At 36.8% G+C, this 6,475-nt stretch overlaps 1 long non-coding RNA gene across 1 annotated transcript; it reads left to right on the top strand.

Annotated features, from left to right (window-relative positions):
* The first annotated feature begins 799 nt into the window (after positions 1-799).
* Positions 800-3,015, top strand: LOC140333332 (uncharacterized). The gene is made up of 3 exons (XR_011921319.1): positions 800-1,140; positions 1,496-1,588; positions 1,814-3,015. It is a non-coding gene; the product is annotated as an uncharacterized lncRNA (long non-coding RNA).
* Positions 3,016-6,475: the final 3,460 nt, after the last annotated feature.

The raw sequence follows: 6,475 nt of genomic DNA, 5'->3' as shown, positions 1-6,475 counted from the left end.
TAAGGGGAAGGTTCGATTTGAAGGAAGATGTCATAACACATGCATGGCTAGAGTACTTCCGCTCTCAGACTGGTAACAGACTTCCGCCCTCAGAGGGAAGTGGAAACATCTTTCTCTGTGCTTGTGCCTTTTAACAACGCTTGTGCAGTAGAGTAATAGAGATGTTTCGGCCCTCAGTTGGAATTCCTTCTCCTAGAGCGGCCTTTATGTAGAATATGGGGAGTTTAGGTGGGAGGAGTAGGGGGTGTTATGAAAACAGCGGGGAAATGTGTAATGAATGGAGGCATATGAAATAAGGGGCGATTTGCTGATGAGAATAGCTATGTTGAGAATAAGGATAGTTATAATGTTGGAAGTGGCTCTATTTATAACAATGAAAGTATTGTTGAAAGAGGCTGCAGTAATAAAACTGGTGAGTGTATGGTGACATGTGAGAAAGTTAGTTTATATGGATGGTGACTGTGTGTTTGAAACTAGGCCATTGGTGAAGATGGTAGCATTGTATACTAAATCGACTATTTCTTTAGTAAGAGTAGAACAAATTCCAACTGAGGGCGGAAATAACTCTATTCCCATACTGCGCAATCGTTGTTAAACGACACAAGCACAGAGAAAATTGTCTCTACTTCTCTCTGAGGGCGCAAGTCTGTTACAAGCCTAAGAGCGGAAGTACTCTAGCCACGCATGTGATATGACATCTTCCTTCAAATCGAACCTTCCCCTTAAAAGGAAAGACACTGAGGCTGCCTATCCACGCTGACTCCTCTATACAGCGCCCCTGCTGCATGTAGTACTCTGCAAGTTCTTATCACCATTGAATCAGGTACCCTATATGGCTTTTTCTGTGATTGTGGGTTTATTCCCTCATTGAATTTATTTTTGGATTAATTTTCAATTTGTTTTCATTTTTATTAAAGGACATTTAACTAATATGGGAGCAAAAGAACCCCAATCGAAAGACATTTGTAATGACGTTTACTACTTAGAATCCCCTCCTCCTTCTCAACTTATACTACCATCGTCATTTAAGCACACTCAAATTTATCACTTGTTCTTTATCTTAGACACAATTGTCACTCTTTGACGCATACTTCACTGAATTTCAATTAGTCTCCTTCCTTGACCTATTGATTACATCATGTGAGTACCTCTTTTCTTATCAATCACTAGAACCTAATCATGTTGGATAGATTACATAAATATTGTTTGAACCTTAGCAGAAAGTTTTATAACAATTTAAGTTGCACTTTATTATATCAGACATTACATTACCATTTGGGATATACAACTTTTGGTATTATTGTTATTTAGTATTATCATGTGACATGAACAATTTGTAAGACATGACCCCTCTGCTTAGCTTATTATATCCAAATATTTTTAACAATGTTATTTATCTACAACATAATCTGATATGATATTTCACAAAATATTTTATGCCACAATTGATACACTCTTTTTGGATCATATACTTACCTATCTAATATGTTCATAGGCAGCCTGCAATTTAACAACTTGTACAAAAGTCCCCTGAAGAAGCTTTAAAGGCGAAACACATCGGGACACAATCTGTTTCTTCTCATACATGGTCAGTGATGTTTTGTCTGGCTAATAGGTCATAAGTTACCCCCGTGCCTTCAGACACAGCAGGGCCGACCTCACTCTCGATAATTTGTGTTGTATCCAAATTACTTGTACTTTTTATGATATTTTCATTCTTGAAATGAAGCAATATAATTATACATTATACCCAATGCATTGTCACAACAAACAAATACCCTGGCTTTCTTTCTTTTTGTTTTATGTCATACAGAGGAACTTCATCATCTTCTGGCTGACCAGCAGAGAATGGCAGCTGAGGAGCTTTCTGAAGAGGATGGGGAGGTTCAACAGTCAGTGCGGCAAATTTTTTCTTCTGAAATAAAGGAAATCCTGAAAAAATGGACAGAGCTACAAACATTTTTTTTTTTTAAAAAGACCCACCCAGGCAGAGAAAAAGCCAATTGTTACATTCACTTGAATAATCACGTTATCATGTCATACTACAGAACATTGTTGAAGAAAAGACAGAAATAGACAACCAGTTTTTAGTTTCGAAAAGGTTGAGATCTAGTGAGCCAGAAGCAGGTCCTAGTGGGCTACAGACTCCTAAGGAAAGCAAGGACACCAGAGAGCCAGATTCCTGATGTTCATAATGAAGGGGACTCTCCTTTCAAACAATACCCACCTTCCATTTCATCCTCATCCTCCCTTCTTGCAAGTCAAAGATGACAACTTGAATGGTGAGGACAATATGAAATAGTTGTTTCTGTTAGGCATATTTTTTTTTAACTTTTTGCTGAGTACAATAGGAAAGTTATTGGTCTTTCCTGATAAAATTACTCTCCTTTTACAACCCTTTTTTTACTATGAAAAGGTTAGGTAAGGGTTTTTTTGGGAAGTCGAAAGGCATTATTGGCATTTCCATTATTTCTTATGGGTAAAAATAGCTTTGACTTACATCCAACTTGAGTTACAAACTGCCCAACTTGAGTTACAAACAAATTGAGTTTGTAAATCAAGGGTACACTGTAACTTATGTTTTAATAGATACTTAGGGTTATGTATTTACATACACAATATTGCTTGTTCATATTTATAACTGTCATATATCTCGCCCTCTTGAAACAATGTGTTACATAAAAACTGTATAGACCCTCATATGCTTTGGAAAATATTTGTGCCCATTCCTTTATGTCTTATTTATGTAATTATACAATTATTCTATACTTTAGAATTTTTATCCTTTAGAACCAGTTCCCACTATACTTACCTGTTTCATGAATTGAAAATGCATTTTTGAAGTACTGTCTACATGTTTTTGATTTACTGATAAAACCTTCTTTTTATTTATAAAACCTTCTACAATTTCCTGGATCTTAATATTTCCCAATCATTTCCATCACTCTTTAAAACAATTCCTAATTTCAGATTTCTGAGTTTTTACAAATATCCATACACTTTCCAGTTTAGGGACTTTGTTCCTTATATATTCTTACAGTGGAAGTACACTGAACAAAAAAAAAAAACCCACTCGCTTTTACCTTCGCAGATCTGTCGATCCATCCAGAAGTTTCCTGGATTGGTCCTGTATTGTCCGGGTATCCTCCTTTGTCCCAGAGTGGAGGGAGAGCTGGGTGCTGTTATCTTCTTTGGCCACCTTCTTATTTTGTACATCACCAGGTCTCTGGGTAGTGCGATCTCACGCATGTACAGTTTTTCTCCCCCATTGAAGGAAACTCCTGCACATGCCCAAGATGGGGTATGGACAGAAGGAGCAGTTATATATAGCCTCCTGCGATACAAAGGGGGCTTTACCCTTCCCCTCCCAAAAAGGAGGTAAATTTTAGTTTGGGTCCACTTTACTCGTTACATTCATCATCTTTGTCTCATATCTCTCAGCATTTCATGTGTCACAAAGTATATATTTGGGGAACTACAGCACAGAGCGAATTAACATTACCATAATGCTTATTGGCATGAAAGTGGCTCCCGTGGCTCCCTAATATGCAAGCTCAATTTGGGGACCCTGGTCTTGCCACTAGCATTATGGTAATGTTCATTACCATAATGCCACTAGCATTATGGTAATGGTTATTTTCACAATAGCCCCACTAATGTGAAAATAACCACGATTAATATTAGACTTGTGACCCTGTATTTAGCACTGTGTTTAGGGCACTGAAATTAGTTTAGTGGCAGCTGTATTCCCTAGCCGTTCTTGATACAGGTATTTGTCCCTTCTTTTATTTATTCATTTTTTAGGCTTTGCCTAAACCTAATATTAATATTTTTTGCTAATTTTATTCCTATCATTGGAATTCAATTATAGGGATTTTTTTTGGTATATTTCATAAGACCACCTTTTGACCTTAGAAACTCCTATACTTTTAATCATTGTTATACTCCAAATTAAAAAAGTTTATAAATTTACTGTCATCCCCTTTACATAGGGACAGGCTCTAATAGTATTTGCATCAACTTTGTATATCATGATTCATGCCTATTATCCATGCCTATTATCCTCAAAGAACACAGAACAGAAATGGGAATGTTTCAAGTCTGTTCTACACAAGCACACTGAAAAATATATTCCAATGAGTAATAAATTTAACCCCCCAGCGATAATCCTGATTCGGGGTGTATTTTACATGCAAAAAGCAGTAATCCTGAGACACACTCGGGTTCAATTTTAACAAAAAAAAAAAAAAAACACATCTCGCTTCTTCGATCTCCAGCCCCGAAGTGTAGGGACGAGATCTACGGGCTTTCCCGGTGTTGTTAGTACATGCGTCGGTGCGGGCGGGGTCTGGGAATTCAAATACTTTTGGATTTAATACAAAATAGCTGTATTGAGTCCAATACAAAGAAATATTCATTTAATATATAAATATTATTTATATATATATATATATATATATATATATATACTATTGTACTGTTACATTACATGTTTAAATATTTTTTTTTCCAGATTTTTGTATTTTATCATTAAATAAATGATACCGCTTCTATCGCTTTTTGCATGGAAATATGGACAGAATTAGACCGCTAGGGAGGTTGAGGCTAAAATGAAAACCTATGTGGCTCACAGCTGATGTTAAAAAAGCAATCAGGAACAAGAAAGCCGTATTTCAAACATTTAAAAATGAAGGGTCATCTTCATCACTTGTAAACTATAAAGAATATAACAAAAGATCTAAAAAGGAGATGAAATGTGCAAAACTTCAAAATGAAGGACAGATTGCAAAGGAAAGCAAGGCAACCCCCAAAAATGTTTTAAATATATTAATAGCAAAAAGAACAGATCTGAGCATGTAGGCCATGTAGGTAAAGGATGTCTCTGGGTTGGCATCTGGAGATTTTTTAGCTCTGTGTACACAAAGGAAAATGGCAGAGCTCAATTTCAAATTCATAATAGCAAGGTCACTGCCTTAAATAAGTCACAATGGCTCAAAAATGATATGATTGAGAAACAGTTGGGCAAACTTAAGGTTGACAAAACACCAGGACCTGATGTACTACATCTACAAGTCCTCAAAGAGCTGAGCTCAGTTATTTCAAAGCCATTATTTATAATTTTTAGAGACTCTTTAGTCACTGGCATGGTACCAATGGATTGGTGTAAGGCCAGTGTGGTTCCTACCTTCAAAAAGGGAGCAAAGTCATTACCAGGTACAACTACAGAACGGTTAGTTTAACGTCCATAGTTGGAAAGGTCCTAGAGAGTTTGATAGAGAACCACATAGAGGAACCACATCTGCTAGAAAATAATATTTTAAGTGATTGTCAGCATTGGTTCAAGAAAGACCGACGTTGTCAAACAAATTTAATTTCCTTTTTGAGGAAGTAAGTAAACAGGTAGACCATGAAATAGCAGTTGATATGGTGTACTTTGACTTTTTGAATGCATTTGACGCAGTACCCCACAGATGGGTAATATGCAAGTTAGGGTCAATAGGTTTGGTTTAGAAAAGTCAATCTGTAAATGGATAGAGAACTGGCTTAAGGACCGCATCCAGAGAGTAGTGATTAATGATTCATGCTTTGAACGGTTTAAGGTTATTAGTGGTGTACCCCAGGGTTCAGTGTTGGGACCTTTACTGTTTAACATCTTTATAAATGATATAGAGTTTGGGATTAAAAGTACAATTTCTGTGTTTCCAGATGACACCAAACTGTAATGTAATGTAATTAAGTCTATACAGGATCTCTATATTCTACAAGCCGACCTGGATGTATTGTATAATGACATTTAATACAGATAAATGTAAAGGTATGCACTTGGGGGCTAACAACATGCATGCTTTATCTTAGGGGGAATATCTTTATCTAGGGGAATACATTTTGGGGGAGCCAGAAATGGAAAATGATCAGGGGGTTCTGGTAGATCATAGACCTAATACCAGCATGCAATGCCAGACTGCAATATCAAAAGCTAGTAAAGTACATTCTTTTATCAAAAGAGGAATAGACTGCAGAGATGGAGACATAATTCTGCCCTTGTACAAAGCATTGGTTAGACCACATCTGGAATATGCAGTCCAGATTTGGGCACCAGTTCACAAAAAGGAAACTGTGGAATTGGAGAGAGTGCAGAGAAGGGCAACTAAACTAATAAAAGGAATGGAGGAGCTCAGCTATGGGGAGAGATTAGCTGAACTGAATCTATTCTCCCTTGAGAAGAGACGTTTAAGGGGGATATGATCACCCTGTATAAATATTTAAATGGTCCATTCATACTCCGAATTATTAACTTTGAGATAATTGCAAAGAACTAGGGGGCACTCTTTGTGTCTGGAGGAAAAGAAGTTTAAGCTCCGGATAAGGAAGCTATTCTTCATTGTAAGGTTTGTGAAAACATGGAATTGGCTCCCTTGGGAAGTAGTTTCAGCAACTACTATAGATTGCTTTAGCTGGATGCTTTTTTAGAAGC

Source organism: Pyxicephalus adspersus, chromosome 6 (assembly GCF_032062135.1).
Source record: "Pyxicephalus adspersus chromosome 6, UCB_Pads_2.0, whole genome shotgun sequence".
NCBI lineage: Eukaryota > Metazoa > Chordata > Amphibia > Anura > Pyxicephalidae > Pyxicephalus > Pyxicephalus adspersus.
Note: the sequence above shows the minus strand (reverse complement) of the source record. Positions and strands in the feature narration are given on the sequence as shown.